We start from the raw sequence: 16,480 nt of genomic DNA, 5'->3' as shown, positions 1-16,480 counted from the left end.
TCTCTTCTGGGAATTGCCTACTTGACTAATAAGGCTGAACTTCTAGAAACCATATATTTGATTTTGTCACCATGCTTCTGGCTATAATAGATTGTTGTGGAGGTGGGCAGCTGACACAAGTTGAGGTATTCAGTGTCTCCTTGGGCTTAGAAAAGGTGGAAGGGGGAAGAGAGTGAGAGAGAAGGTGTGGACAGTGCATCATGGGAATTAAAATTAATATGTACAAAGTTATAGGGTATAAAACTTACGATACTTTCATGGAATGATAAACAGTGTTCCACTAATGGAATTTGGAATACATGAGAAGCATGGAAAGAGATCTGAGTGTAGAAAGATAGTTTGAAGTCAGATCATGAAAAGCCTTAGTCCATGAATAGTATGGAAGTTTTCCTGAATCGTATAGGTTTCTTCTGAGGAATTTTTATCATGAGAATGGTACATTCTCATGATATGGTACATTTTGCATGATGCATGGTACATTTTGCATGATGCATGCAAAAATGTTTGGAAGACCATGAGATTGGAGGCAGAGACAGTATTTCAGAGACCACTGCAATTGTTCAAGTCTGACTTCAGGAACAGCAATAGAAAAAAAAAAGAGAAGGTAGATTAATGAGATCTTTAGAACATAAAAAATTGGGGTAGTTGGTGATAAACTAAAGTCGCATATTTATTTATTCACCAAATATGACTATTGTGTGTTAGTTACTCACAAAATACTAGAACTCAAAGGTACCTTCGATAATTTAGTTCAGTGCCTTCATTACCAAGCTGAGCAAACTGAGGCCAAGAAAAGAGAAGCAATTCCTAAGATAACAATAAATTAGTGAAGTGAAGAACTGAGATTAGAACAGTCTTCTATTTATTAGTGAAAGGGTAAGGTTTTTTCCTTCCAAAACACATTAATATTTATAGCAAAAATATTTTCTATTTTAAAATGAGGGAAATTGCATCTCCTACCAGTTAACTCTAAAGAATTCTGATAAAATATTTTGCCTGACCATATGTGCGTGGGTTTATCTCTGGGCTTTCTATCCTGTTCCATTGATCTATATTTCTGTTTTTGTACCAGCAATCCCACTACTGGGCATATACCCTGAGAAAACCATAATTCAAAAAGAGTCATGTACCAAAATATTCATTGCAGCTCTATTTACAATAGCCAGGACATGGAAGCAACCTAAGTGTCCATCAACAGATGAATGGATAAAGAAGATGTGGCACATATATACAATGGAATATTACTCAGCCATAAAAAGAAACGAAATTGAGTTATTTGTAGTGAGATGGATGGACCTAGAGTCTGTCATACAGAGTGAAGTAAGTCAGAAAGAGAAAAACAAATACCGTATGTTAACACATATATATGGAATCTAAGGAAAAAAAATGTCATGAAGAACCTAGTGGTAAGACAGGAATAAACACACAGACCTACTAGAGAATGGACTTGAGGATATGGGGAGGGGGAAGGGTAAGCTGGGACAAAGTGAGAGAGTGGCATGGACATATATACACTACCAAACGTAAAATTGATAGCTAGTGGGAAGCAGCCGCATAGCACAGGGAGATCAGCTCGGTGGTTTGTGACCACCTAGAAGGGTGGGATAGGGAGGGTGGAAGGGAGGGAGACGCAAGAGGGAAGAGATATGGGAACATATGTATATGTATAACTGATTCACTTTGTTATAAAGCAGAAACTAACACACCATTGTAAAGCAATTATACTCCAATAAAGATGTTTAAAAAAAGTAACTGAGATTAAACTTCAAAAAAAATATTTTGCCTGTCTAAAACATGTAAATATAAACAATTTTCCCAGTTTAATTTCTACTAATTAAAGGGAAAAATCTACCTACCTCCTTAAAGCTGTAGAGGACAGCAACTATAGAAGATTTATGAAGGCATTTGGAAGGACATATGCTTAGAGAGTCTATCCAAAGCATAATATGAATAGAAAAGAGAAAAAAGCAAATGAAAGTCATATTAGCAAGTATAAAATGCATGCTGCTTAAATCTCACATTTAGACATCCTTGGTTCCAAACCAAAAAGATTAAAATGTTGGCATTTCTCGTAATTGTTGTGTGAATGAAATGAGAACATGCATAAAGCATATATTCCACACCTGGCCCACTTTAGCAACACAATAAAAGGAGGCTACTGTTACTGTTGATGGTTTCATTGTTATTATTTGCACATAATCAGGCAAACATTATTCACAATGAAAAATGATTTCTATGATTTCTGGATTTGTTAGCATCTGTGTATCCTTCACATTGATTTAAATAAGTTCAGTTCAGTTTAGTAGCTACTGATAACAAACTATGTGCTAACCACTTTTCTAGCCACTGGAATTAAAAGAAAAATTAGTCCTTTTTCCAAAGTCATAGTCAATTGAGAAAGTTATTCATATGTAATGGATTATATTAAGAAAAGATATATGTGCAAGGATAAGTATGATATGGGAGCAGAGATGGTTATCATTACACCTGCCTAAAGGTGTATAAGGATGCTTCTTAAATGTGGGATGCTTATACTACATTGTCAGAGATAAAGAGACATTATCCAGGCCAATGAGATTCCAGGTGGATGGAAGAGCAAGAGCAAAAGTACAGAGGCACAATGTAGTATGGTACATTTTAGAAATTATAAAGGAAAACACTGGAGTAAGTGTATGTATACATATACTAATACTTACATACATACATATATATGTGTGTGTGTGTGTATATATATACATATATACACACATATACATATACACATATATCCATACATATACACACATATATACATATATATCCATACATATATCCACCCTGTGTGGGTATATATAAATACACACACACACACACACACACACACATATATATCTCCACCCTATCCCACACTTATTCCAGTGTTTTCCTTTACAATTCAGAAAATATATATTTTATGTAATAAGTGAATACTAAGAACATTTTTGTACCAAAAATGAGAATATAAATGAAATGGACAAATTCCTATAAAGATGCAAACTACCAAAACTGACTAAGTAAGAAATGGAAGATTTGAATAGATTTTTAATAATATATATGTGTATACAACCTGGCTCTATCGCTGCTCTGTGAGTGTCCGTGCCTTGACACTGGAGCCACTGCCACAGCAGTATCACCTGTATCCCAACCTCAGAGCCACTGTTGCTCCGTGAATGCCTGCACTCTGGACTCTGGCTCTGTAACCAGTCCACAAGGGACTGTGCCTTGCAAACCTATAGCAATGCTGCAGTGAGAGGACCTGAGCACCAGGCACTGGAACCACCAGCAGCCTGAACTCTGGAGCCATAGTCCCTCCAAGTATGTTCATGCATACACACACATATACATACACAAACCCGTGCTACTCGATAGCAAAACAAACAGTCTGATTGAAAAATGGGTAGAGGAACTAAATAGACATTTTCCCCAAAAAAGACATACAAATGGCCAAGAAGTACTTGAAAATGTGCTCAACTTCACTAATAATCATTAGGGAAATGTAAATCAAAACTACAATGGGGTATCACCTCACATCTGTTAGGATGGCTATTAAATGAAAGACATAACAAGTATTAGCAAGGATGGAGAAAAGGGAACCCTTATATACCTTTGTTGGAAATATAAACTGTTCCAGCCATTATGAAAAGCAGTATAGGTATCCCTCCAAAAATTAAAAGTAGAACTACCGTATGAACTAGCAATCCCACTTCTGGGTATATATGCGAAGCAAATGAAATCAGGATCTCAAAGAGATATCTGTACTCCCATGTTCACAGCAAGGATATGGAATATATGGCTATATGTGGTATATACATACACACACACAATGGAATATTATTCAACCTTTAAAAAGAAGGAAATCCTGGGACTTCCCTGGTGGTCCAGTGGTTAAGACTCCACGCTCCTAATGCAGGCGGCCTGGGTTCGATTTCTGCTCAGGGAACTAGATCACACACGCTGCAACTAAAAGATCCGACATGCCACAGCTAAAAGGTCCGACATGCCACAACTAGGACCCGGTACAGCCAAATAAATAAATAAATAAATAAATATTTAAAAATAAAAATACAATAAAATGAAAAGACAGAAATCCTGCCATTTGTGGCAACATGGATGAACCTAGAAGATATCATGCTATGTGGAATAAGACAGCCACAGAAAGACAAATACTGTATTACCTCACATGTGGAATATAAAAAAGTTGAACTCATAGAAGCAGAGTAGAATGGTGGCTTCTAGGAGCTAGGAGGGAGGTCTTGGGCAAAAGAGGAGATGTTGGTCAAAAGTGTACAAACTTTCAGTTATAAGATGAATAAGTTTTGGAGATCTAATGTATAGCATGCTGACTCTAGTTAATAATAATATACTGTATACTTGAAATTTGCCAGGAGGGTAGATATCAAGTGTTCTCACCACAAATAAACAGGTAACTATGAGATGGTAGATTTGTTACTTCTCTTGGTTTTGGCAATTATTTCACAATGTATTTATATAATAAAACATCACACTATATACTGTAAATATGTATAATTTTCATTTGTTAATAGTTCCTCAATAAAGCCGGAGGGAAAATGCTAATTATTGGTAAGAACAGTAAAGTTTGTGGCATTTTAACTTACTCCAGTTTCATCTTCTCTTCCCTATATCTGCAGTAGCCATGAAAATAACAGAGTGCTTCCTAGGTATTGGTGTCCAGTACTGGAGGGAACAGAACAGACCTCATTCATAATAATTATAATTACAGTTGCCCCTTTAACAACACACAGGTATGAACTGTGCAGGTCCACTTATATGTGGATTTTTTTCAATAGTAAATACAACAGTACTACATGATCCGCACTTGGTAGAATCTGTGGCTGCAGAACTGTAGATATGGAAGGACCATGGATATGGAATGCCAACTATAAGTTATACCCGAATTTGCAACTGCATTGAAGGTTGGCACCCCTAACCCCCACATTGTTCACGGGTCAACTGAAATTATTTGCTCTGACCTGTATGGTGACTTCTTGGAATATCTGCTCCAAAGACTTGTTTTTATTTCGCTTAACTGGGAACTGGCCTAGTGTTAAGGCTGCAATAGGCTCGGGGGTATTTGTTGTATACATTTACAGGCTAATGTCTTAGGTTGCTTCTGCCTGCGGTGATAGATAAAGTTTCTGCCAATCAATACAATAACCAAATACCTTGGGAGGAAAGGGTGGGGAATGAGATGTTCAGAGGACCTTGGAAACATTAAATATATTCCTGGCAATCTAGAAAGCCACACATGTGCTCAGTGCTGTGTACATGTTCAGGGAAGACCTGAGAAGGCCCTATGATTTCATCTCCTGCTTACTTGAAGCACTATGGAATCAGTAAGTAAAGGCTAAACTATGTGTCCACTGCCTAGCTATGTGATAAAGGCATGCTTCAACACACACAGATAGTCCCTGGGCAAAGAATGGAAGATTTTTTTTTGGCTATAGGTGTTTAAAGAAACCTCTGTACAATTATTAGTTGACCACTGAGCTAACAGAGCAGAGTCTTCAGTGACCACACTTGAAAAATAATACAGACATTACAGCATTTAGTACAGGTAAGTCACTAAACAAACAAATAACAAAAAATAGAATAAGCAGTAGCAACAACAAATCCTGGGAAGGGAAAAGAATATGCTATTTAGAGTATGCACATCATAATCAAAAAGGCCATCTAAAAAATTAGGCAGAGAAATAAAAAAATGTACAACCTATACACAGGGAAAAAATATCAATAGAAACTGCCTGAGGAAGCCCATTGGACTTTCTAAAGAAAGACTTTACATCAGATGTTTAAATATATCAAATAAACTGAAGGAAACTATGTCTAAAGAACTAAAAAATGTAGGGAAATGATGTTTCACTAAATTGAGAATATTAATAAAGTGAAAAAATTATCAAAAAGAGAAAGACAGAAATTTTGGAGTTGAAGAGTAAAATAACTGAAATGAAAAATTAACTAGAGGTTCTCAAAATCAGATTGTGGAAGGCAGAAGATAGTTTCAGTGAGCATGCAGATTGGACAGCTGAGCCTATCCTGTCAACAACAGTAAGAAAAGAGAATGAAGCAAAATGAATAGGGCCTCAGAACCTTAGGCACATCATTAATGGTACCAACACATGCATAGTGGTAGTCCCAGAAAGAGAGGAGAGAAAGGTATGGGGGAAAAATCTATTTAGAGAAGTAAATGCTGAAAACTTCCCAAATTTGATGAAAAGTATTAATCTACACATCCAAGAAGCTCAATAATCTCAAAGTAGGATAAACTGAAAGAGATCTATACCTAGACATGTCATAATCAATTTGTGAAAAACTAATGATAAAGACAATCATGAAAGCAGCAGGAGTGATTCATCATATACAAGGAAATCACAATAAGATTAATAGTTGATTTCTCATCAGAAACCATGGAGGCCAGAAAGAAGTGGGATTACAATTTAATGTACTTAAAGAAAACATAGTATGTTACAAATTCTATAACTGGCAAAACTATCCTTTAAAAATGAAGGAGAGGGACTTCCCTGGTGGTGCAGTGGTTGGGAGTTTGCCTGCCAATGCAGGGGACGCGGGTTCGGGCCCTGGGCCGGGAGGATCCCACATTCCGTGGAGCAGCTGGGCCCGGGTGCCGCAGCTACCGAGCCTGTGCTGCAACTAGAGAAAGCGCAGCAGCAAGGACCCAACTCAGCCAAAAATAAATTAATTAATTATTTTTTAAAAATGAAGGAGAAATTAAGACATTGCTAGGTAAAAACCAAACAAACAAACAAACAATGAGAGTTTGTCTTTATCAGATCTGCCTACAACAAATATTAAAGGCAGTCCTTCAGCCTAAAATAAAAGGATCCTAGACAGTAACTCAATTCTACATAAAGAAATAAAGAACACTAAAAAGGTAACTACATAGGCAAATATATTTTTATATAAAGTAAAAAGTATTTTTCTTTATAAATTCTTTTTTACTATTTGATTTAAAACACAATTTCATAAATCATAAGTCTAGGTTGATGGGTATACAATGTATAAAAATATGTAATCTGTGACAATAACAGGATAAAGGTGGAGTGGCGAATGGAGATATACAGGAGCAGACATCTGTGTACTATTGAAGGTAAGTTGGTATTAGCACGTTCTAGGCTGTTATATATTTAAGATGTTATTTGTAATTTCCTGGGCAACCACGAAGAAAATAACTCAAAAATACAGTAAAAATATAGAAAAAAGTAAGATTAAAACAGTACACAAGAAAATATCAAAAACAAACAGCAAAATGGCAGAAGTCCCTCCTTATCAGCAATTACTTGAAATAAATATGGATTAAACTCTCCAATTAAAAGAGAGAGATTACCCCCACACCTATAGTCAATCTTTAACAAAGGAGGCAAGAATATATTCAATACAAGGAGAAAAGACAGTCTCTTCAGCAAGTGGTGTTGGGAAAGCTGGACAGCCACATATAAATCAATGAATTTAGAACACACCCTCACACCATACACAAAAATAAACTCAAAATGACTTAAGGACTTAAATATAAAACATGACACCAGGGCTTCCCTGGTGGCGCAGTGGTTGAGAATCTGCCTGCCAATGCAGGGGACACGGGTTCGAGCCCTGGTCTGGGAAGATCCCACATGCCGCGGAGCAACTAGGCCCGTGAGCCACAACTACTGAGCCTGTGTGTCTGGAGCTTGTGCTCCACAACAAGAGAGGCCGCAATAGTGAGAGGCCCGCGCACCACGATGAAGAGTGGCCCCCACTCGCTGCAACTAGAGAAAGTTCTGGCACAGAAATGAAGACCCAACACAGCCATAAATGAATAAATGAATGAATGAATGAATGAATAAATAAATAAATAAATAAAATGACATCATAAAGCTCCCAGAAGAGAGTTTTAGGCAAAACATTCCCTGACATAAATTGTAGCAGTTTTCTTAGGTCAGTCTCCCAAGGCAAAAGAAAAAAAAGCAAAAATAAACAAATCAAACCTAATCAAACTTATAAGCTTTCACATAGCAAAGGAAACCATAAATAAAACAAAAAGATAACCTACAGAATGGGAGAAAGTATTTTCAAATGATGCTACTGACAAGGGATTAATTTCCAAAAGTACAAACAGCTCATACAGCTCAATATCAAAAAAACAAACAACCCAATCAAAAACTGGGCAGAAGACCTAGATAGACACTTCTTCAAAGAAGACATACAGATGGCCAAAAGGCACATGAAAAGATGCTCAACATTGCTAATTATTAGAGAAATGAACATCAAAACTACAACGAGGTATCACCTCACGCCAGTCAGAATGGCCATCATCAAAAAGTCTACAAATAATAAATACTGGAGAGGATGTGGAGGAAAGGAAACCCTCCTACACTGCTGATGGGAATGTAAATTGGTGCAGTCACGATGAAGAACAGTATGCAGGTTCCTTAAAAAACTAAAAATAGAGCTACCATATACTCTAGCAATCCCACTCTTGGGCATATATCTGGAGAAAACTCTAATTCAAAAAGATGCATGCACCCCAGTGTTCATTGCAGCACTATTTACAATAGCGCAGACATGGAAGCAACCTAAGTGTCCATTGACAGATGAATGGATAAAGAAGACGTGGTTTATGTATACAATGGGATATTACTCAGCCATAAAAAAGAATGAAATAATGTCATTTGCAGCAACATGGATGGACCTAGAGATTATCATACTAAATGAAGTAAGTCAGACAAAGAAAGACAAATATCATGTGATATCACTTATATGTGGAATCTAAAACAAACGATACAAATGAACTTATCTATGAAACGGAAATAGACTCCCAGACATAGAAAACAAACTTATGGTTACCAAAGGGGAAAGAGGGGGAGGGATAAATTAGCAGTTTGGGATTAACAGATACATACTACTATATATAAAATTGATAACCAACAAGGTCGTACTGTATAGCACAGGGAACTATATTCAATATCTTGTAATAACCTATAATGGAAAAGAATCTGAAATATATATATAAATATCAATATCAATATCTATATCTATATATATATAGCTCAATCACTTTGATGTACACCAGAAACTAATACAACATTGTAACTCAACTATATCTCACTTAAAAAATAATAAAATAAAAGAGAGATTGGCACAACAGATTAGAAAACATGATCCAACTATATGCTGTCTATGGGAGATTAATTTTAGATCCAAGGACACAAATATGTTGAAAATTAAAGAATGAAAAAAGACATTCCATGAGAATAACAGCCTACAGAAAGCTGGAGTGGCTACACTAATATCAGACTAAATAAAATTTAAGTCAAAAATTGTTATGAGTTAAGGAAGCATGGATGGATCTAGAGACTGTCATACAGAGTGAAGTAAGTCAGAAAGAGAAAAACAAATATTGTATATTAACGCCTATATGTGGAACCTAGAAAAATGGTACAGATGAACCGGTTTGCAGGGCAGAAATAGAGACACAGATGTAGAGAACAAACGTATGGACACCAAGGGGGGAAAGTGGCGGGGGTGGGGGTGGGGGTGGTGGGATGAATTGGGAGATTGACATATGTACACTAATATACATATTAGTGTATAAAATAGATAACTAATAAGAACCTGCTGTATAAATAAATAAATTAAAAAAAATTTTTTAAGTTAAGGAAGAACATTATATATTTATAAACATGTCAATCCACCAAGAAGATATAATAATTACAAACACATACACACTTAATAACAGAGTCCCCAAAACGTTTGCAGCAAAAACTGGCAGAATTGAATGTGGAAATAGATATTCTATAATAAGAAGAATTCTTTCAATAATAAATAGAAAATCTAGACATTATCAGTGAGGAAATACTCGATTGAACAATACCATATACCAAACAGCCCTAACAGACATCTATAGAAGACTTCATCCAACAAAAGCAGAATATACACTTTTTCAAGTTCACATAGTACATTTCCAGGATAGATTACATGTTAGGCCACTAATTAAGTCTATACAAATTTCAAAAGATTAAAATCATACAAAGTATCTTCTCCAGGCAAATGGAATGAAAATAGGGAAACTGGAAAGTTCACAAATACGTGGGAATTAAACAACACAGTCTTAAACATCCAATGGGTCAACGAAGTGATCATAAGGGAAAGTAGAAAATACTTTGAAGAGAACAAAAACACTCTAGCATAGCAAAATGTGTGGGATATAGTGAAAGCACAGCTCGGAGGGAAATTTCTAGCTGTGAAAGCCTCCATTAAAATTAAGCAAGATATCAAATCAGTAACCTACATTACAACTTAAGGAACTAGTAAAAGAGCAAACTAAACCCAAAACTAGAAGAAGAGAGGAAATAATAAAGATTATAGCAGAGATAAATGAAAAACAATACAGAGAATTAATAAAAATAAAAGTTGGTTCTTCAAAAAAACCAAAATTGACAAATCTGTAGCTAGAATGACTCAATAAAAGAAGACTCAAATTACTAAAATTGAAAGTGAAAGTGGGGTTATTACTACTGACCTTTCTAAAACAAAATGAATTATAAAACAATACTATAAACAATTGTACACCAACAAATTATTTAACCTAGATAATATAGATGAATTACTAAAAACACAAAAACTACCAAAAGTGACTTAAAAAGGCAGAAAATCTGAAGAGAATAATAACACGTAAAGATTTTGAGTCAGTAATCATAAACCTCCCAACAAATCAATCCCAGGGCTTCACTGGGTAAATACCAATATAAGATGATGGTACTCTTCCTAATTAATTCTACCAGGCCATCAATACGCTGATACCAAACCCAGGAAAAGATACCACAAGAAAAAGTAAACTACAGACCAATAACGCTTATGAATATAGATGAAAAATCCTAAACAAAACACTAGCAAACCAAATCCAGCAGCATTTTCAAATGCAGCATGACCAGCTGGGATTTATACCAGGAATGCAATGGTGGTTCAACATATAAAATCAAAGTTATACAGCACATTAACAGAATCAAGGAAAAAAACCCACAAATGATCATTTCACTTGGTACAGAAAGAAAAAAAAACACTAGACAAAATCCAATAACATTTATGATAAAAAAAGAAACACCACCCAACATACTAGGAATAGAAGTGAACTTCCTCAAACATGATAAACAGAATATATGAAAATCTCATAGGTAACATCACACTCTATGACTACAATCCGGTGCTGAAATAAACAACAGTGTTCCCAATTATGGAGCCAAACCAAGTTCTATGGTAAAATAAAATGAGAAAACTTTTCCGTTTTACCTTACTTGGCGTTGCATCTTTGTGCTCAGCTGAGGTCTCCTAAGGCTTCCAGCCAATGATGAGAGTATGTCTGGTTATAAATTCTGGCACATTCCTGTGGAAGGTGAGACTCCTGTAGTAAGTAACTTTGGCTTGAGGATTCCTCCCCATCAACCTGGCCAAACCTCTCCCAGAAATGCAGTGCAGTATGAAACTCCACCCAGTTTTCACTTCTCCCCCTTCCCATTCTTCATATAGGTCACACCTGCTTTATCATCTGAAGCTCTCCTATCTACACCTGATTATTTTCCCCAATAGACCTCCGGCATATCTAAACATGCCTCAGTGTCTGCTTCTCCGTGGACCTGAGCTAATATACTCTGCATGCTCCAATTACACGTATCTCTTTTACGTATCACTGTATTATGGCACTTACCATACTGTACTCTAATGATAATTTCTTTACCTTCACTCTCAGCAGGCTTCAACCTTGGTGAAAGTAGGTGCTGCACTGTATTCATCTTTGTAATCCTCAGAACCCAGCCTATTGCCTAGAACTACAGTCCAGTATTTATCTTTTCCCATCTTCATACAACTGAAGGTTATGTTATTTAGATAACAGTGGCCTACTGGCTGTGAGTGATGGTGGTTTCCAAGGCAGAGCCGCATGTTACAAATGGTTTACAGATGTATGAAGATATCATCAGGTTAACTAATTGGGACCTGAGGCAGCTGCATCTACTAGGCTGATTAAGTACCCTGAGCTGCCTTGTCTATTTATCCCAGGGGCTGTACAAATATCATCTTTCTATTGGTGCTATGACATGAAATAGTTTAGAAAATGTTATTATAGAATATACCAGAATCTGCGTCAGAGGACATTCCTGCAATTTGCAAAAAAAAATTAGTTGTAGTGGATTTTGATGTGTCCATCCCCTCCCACAATGGAAGTCCCTGACTGCACATTGTAGTAGTTCGTTAACTGTTTAATGAATGAAATATGTTTCACTCTGCACAAAAATTTTTAAATTGCAATAAATAGGTATAATCACATAGTGGGCTTAATAAACATTTGCTAAACTGAAAATTGAAACTGAAAGTAGAAAATACTAGGATGAGAATGAGCTTCACGCTTTCAGGTGAACTTCATAACTTCCTGTTATCAAATTGAGATATTTGTAGTGAGGTGGATGGACCTAGAGTCTGTCATACAGAGTGAAGTAAGTCAGAAAGAAAAAAACAAATACCGTATGCTAACACATATATATGGAATCTAAGGAAAAAAAAAAAAAGGTCATGAAGAACCTAGGGGTAAGACGGGAATAAAGACACAGACCTACTAGAGAATGGACTTGAGGATATGGGGAGGGGGAAGGGTAAGCTGGGACAAAGTGAGAGAGTGGCATGGACATATATACACTACCAAACGTAAAATAGATAGCTAGTGGGAAGCAGCCACATAGCACAGGGAGATCAGCTCGGTGGTTTGTGACCACCTAGAGGGGTGGGATAGGGAGGGTGGGATAGGGAGGGTGGGAGGGAGGGAGACGCAGGAGGGAAGAGATATGGGAACATATGTATATGTATAACTGATTCACTTTGTTATAAAGCAGAAACTAACACACCACTGTAAAGCAATTATACTCCAATAAAGATGTTAAAAAATTATCATAATTAATTGGCTCTGCCTTTGGATGGATTTTCTGCTAAAGGGGGTTATTTTGACAAAGATCAAAGTTCTGAATAAAGTCTTAATGCAAACTGGAAAAAATATGCCTGAAGGAATTTATATGCATGAATAATCCATAATAATGAATTGGCAAATAGGATCCTGGGTGAAAACATGACTTTAGAAATTATGAGGCTCCTCATTTAATTTTCAATATGTTAAACCTGATTGCTAGATAGAATCATGAAGCACTGAAGCTTGAAGGGGCCTCAGAGATCTAGTCCTGCTGCCTCATTTTATAGAGAGAGAAATGGGGACTCTGAGAAAAGTGACTGGGCAAAAAGGTTGCAGAATGAATTGGTGACATAGTCAAAAATAGAACTAAGGGGCTTCCCTGGTGGCACAGTGGTTGAGAGGTTCGTGCCCCAGTCCGGGAAGATCCCACATGCCGCGGAGCGGCTGGGCCCGTGAGCCATGGCCGCTGAGCCTGCGCGTCCGGAGCCTGTGCTCCGCAATGGGAGAGGCCACAGCAGTGAGACGCCCGCGTACCGCAAAAAAAAAAAAAAAAAATAGAACTAAAATTTTTTGGATCTTAGTCCAGTGTTTTGGTCTGTCTTCTCAGAATTATTGTTCTAGGAAATATTAATATTTAAGGTCACTGATAAAATGTCTCCCACAGGAGGTATATAACTGGCAAGAAACCAAATTGGTGGGAAAAGGCAAGGATTAAACAGAGGAGTAGCTGAGGAGGAACCAGATTCTGAAGAAAGAGGAAAAAGGAGGTTTTTGCTGCATCCCTTACAATTGGACCCAAGCAAGATATACATGATAGTATGTTTTTTTCAGAACCCAGACTTATGTGTGGTTATAAATTATGTCATTTTTTATTAATGTATACTTCACATACAATAAAAATCATACTTTTGGTGTACGTTGCTGTGAAATTTCACAAATGTACATAGTCATATAACTATGGCAACATTCAAGGTATAAAAGAGTTCCATTACCTCAAAAAATGTCCCCATTCCCATTGATAACAAATATCTTCTCCCACCTCCATGTGCTGAAAGCTACTGATCTCTTCTGTCCCTAAGTTTTGTCTCCTCGAAAGTGTCTAATTTTGGGTCTGATTACTTTGAATTAGCTAATGCCATTCAGATCCATGCGTGTACCTTCAAGGAACATGGATGAATGAGTTAACTACCAGTAGTTAGCTCATTTTTATGGCTTAGTAGATTCCAATGTATGAATGTATCAAAATCTGTAAATGTATCAAAATCTGTTTAACTATTCCCCAGGTTAGGAATATGTGGGTTATTTCCAGTTTTTTATTATTACAACCAAAGCTATGAACATCCATGTGCAAGTTTCTGGTTTATATATGTTTTAATTTTTCTTTGGAAAATACTTAGGAGTAGAACACCTGGGACATATAGAAAGAGTATGTTTAACTATACAAGAAACTGTCAAGCCAATGCCCTTCTGAGATTGCTCTATTTTCCTACCAGATGCAGAAGATAATCATGAAGGTAAAAATAGCCCTTCTGTAACAACTACCACTTCTTCAAGAAAGCCACCATTTCAAGGGGGCCAACACTATTCGGCCATTGCCACAAGCTGAAAGAGAAAGTGAATCAAAATCAGCCAATTTAGGACCAAGAGACTCAGGAAACTGAACCACATCAAGTGGAGCCAGTAACTATCGTGTGCGGGCCAGAGACCTCAGAACTATCTACTGTATTTCCAGAGGTCTAAAATTGTCAACCATGTAAAGGCCAAATATTACAACAACAGAATATATAAATGGTGATGATTAAAATAAAATTAACAAGTTAGGAAAAGTCCTTCTTTCCAGGGGATGTGTGTATATCTTCATGATTTCTCTGACGATGGGAAGAAGGGAAGGAAAGGGGACAGGCAGGTGTGTGAGAAGGGAGAAAAATGGAGTCCTGCAGGGTTGAGGACCACAGCAGCAGGCCCACAATTAGCCAGACATTGGGGATAAGGACTGAGTGAGGGCTGAGCACTGAAGACAGATTCCTCCTAAACACTAACACACAAACAAGGTTGTGGTGTTTCCACCTGTGTTTGGGGGTGAGGATGACATTAGGGCCCAGCTTACCAGAACCCAGATGGAAAGAGGTTCTTGAGGTGTGAAAGGTGACAATGACACTCCTGAAAGACAGGCAGACAAAGAAATTGCCAACAGGTGACCTACCTCCTACTGATGTTTGTTGCACCTCACAGTATGTTGTAAGCATCTAAAGACCTTCAGAGGGAACAAAAAATTCACTGTATCAAAAGTCACCCGCAGCACCCCCAAAGACTAAAATAATGGAATAATGAAATAATGGGAAAAAATGTCAGAGGACACAACGTCAACATTGATTACTCTACTTTCTTGCTAAGACACTTGCTAAGACACTTACATATACCCATATGTACACTCAAACACAACCAGCCCAGGCAGAGCTGATATTTACCCTGGACAATTGTTTGGAGCACAGAGGGGTTGCTCTGCTTTCCATCTAGGCTGGTGTTGCCTGTGGTGATTACAAGGTAGCAGAAAACTAGGCGGGGATTAGAGTCCACTGATTGAGAAACTCAGGCTAATTTCTTGTGGAACAATCTAAGGTGGATTTTATTATGAGTCAAATCAGTTGCTTAGAATAGGTTTTTGATAAAGGCATCAATAATAATGGTACAGTGAAATCAGAGAACACTTCCAAGGATTGAATTTTAAAATTTTGTATGCCCATGAAATATTATATTGAGAAAATAAAGCCTTTATGGGCCTTTAGGGACTTTTAAACAAGAACATACATGCAAGAAAAAATGAAACTTTCCAGTATCACTAAATGAATGAGGCTGAAGTAGTGGTGAAAATGTGGCTGTTTACACATAACTACAATACTTTATTAGCACTGATGGAGAAAAGAAAGCATATAAAAGTACATTTCATGCATAGAAAGTACCTTATTTTTATGACTAGTACTGATGCATCCACTTCTATTAGCTCTTCAGTTTCCTTTAAGTAGAATCAGAGAGGAAAGCTTGTTAGTGGAATTCTGCCACTTAAGTATATAAAATAAAAATGTCTTTGGAAACGAGCCAGATCTTTGAAGTTTCACTCTTTAGTCCAGACCGGTAATACCAAGGCGAAGAATTGACCTTGACCTCAAAATGCCACCATTTTAAAAAGGCATGCCTGGTATTTTAGTATGAAATAATCCTCACCCGCAGAGCAAAAGGCAAGGAGACTGAAAACTATTTTCTGATATTTTCTTTTCCCCACATCATAGCTGCAAAGTCATAATAAATCTGGCTTTCTAGATGGTTGGAGAACTGAATTGGATTTGATGAAGTGTTACCCTTGGGGCCAAAGGCTTCCTTTTTGAAGTCTCTTAAAATATAATTATCTTAGCTTATCACTCACTATGTCATAAGCATTATGCTAAGCATTTTATATACACTAGCTCCCTTAATCATAACAATCTCCTCATGAGAGAGAAA

General features: G+C 36.9%; 1 long non-coding RNA gene across 1 annotated transcript in view; it reads right to left on the bottom strand.

Annotated features, from left to right (window-relative positions):
* The window catches only part of LOC141277596 (uncharacterized), a 125,434-nt gene extending 110,865 nt beyond the window's left edge, over positions 1 to 14,569 (bottom strand). The window contains exons 1-2 of the long non-coding RNA XR_012329226.1: positions 14,473 to 14,569; positions 11,320 to 11,413 (exon numbers count right to left, since the gene is read on the bottom strand). This is a non-coding gene — a long non-coding RNA (uncharacterized lncRNA). The remainder of the gene's footprint in view (positions 1 to 11,319; positions 11,414 to 14,472) is intronic.
* Positions 14,570 to 16,480: the final 1,911 nt, after the last annotated feature.

This window comes from Tursiops truncatus, chromosome X (genome assembly GCF_011762595.2).
Source record: "Tursiops truncatus isolate mTurTru1 chromosome X, mTurTru1.mat.Y, whole genome shotgun sequence".
NCBI lineage: Eukaryota > Metazoa > Chordata > Mammalia > Artiodactyla > Delphinidae > Tursiops > Tursiops truncatus.
This window is presented reverse-complemented; position numbering and strand designations above follow the sequence as displayed.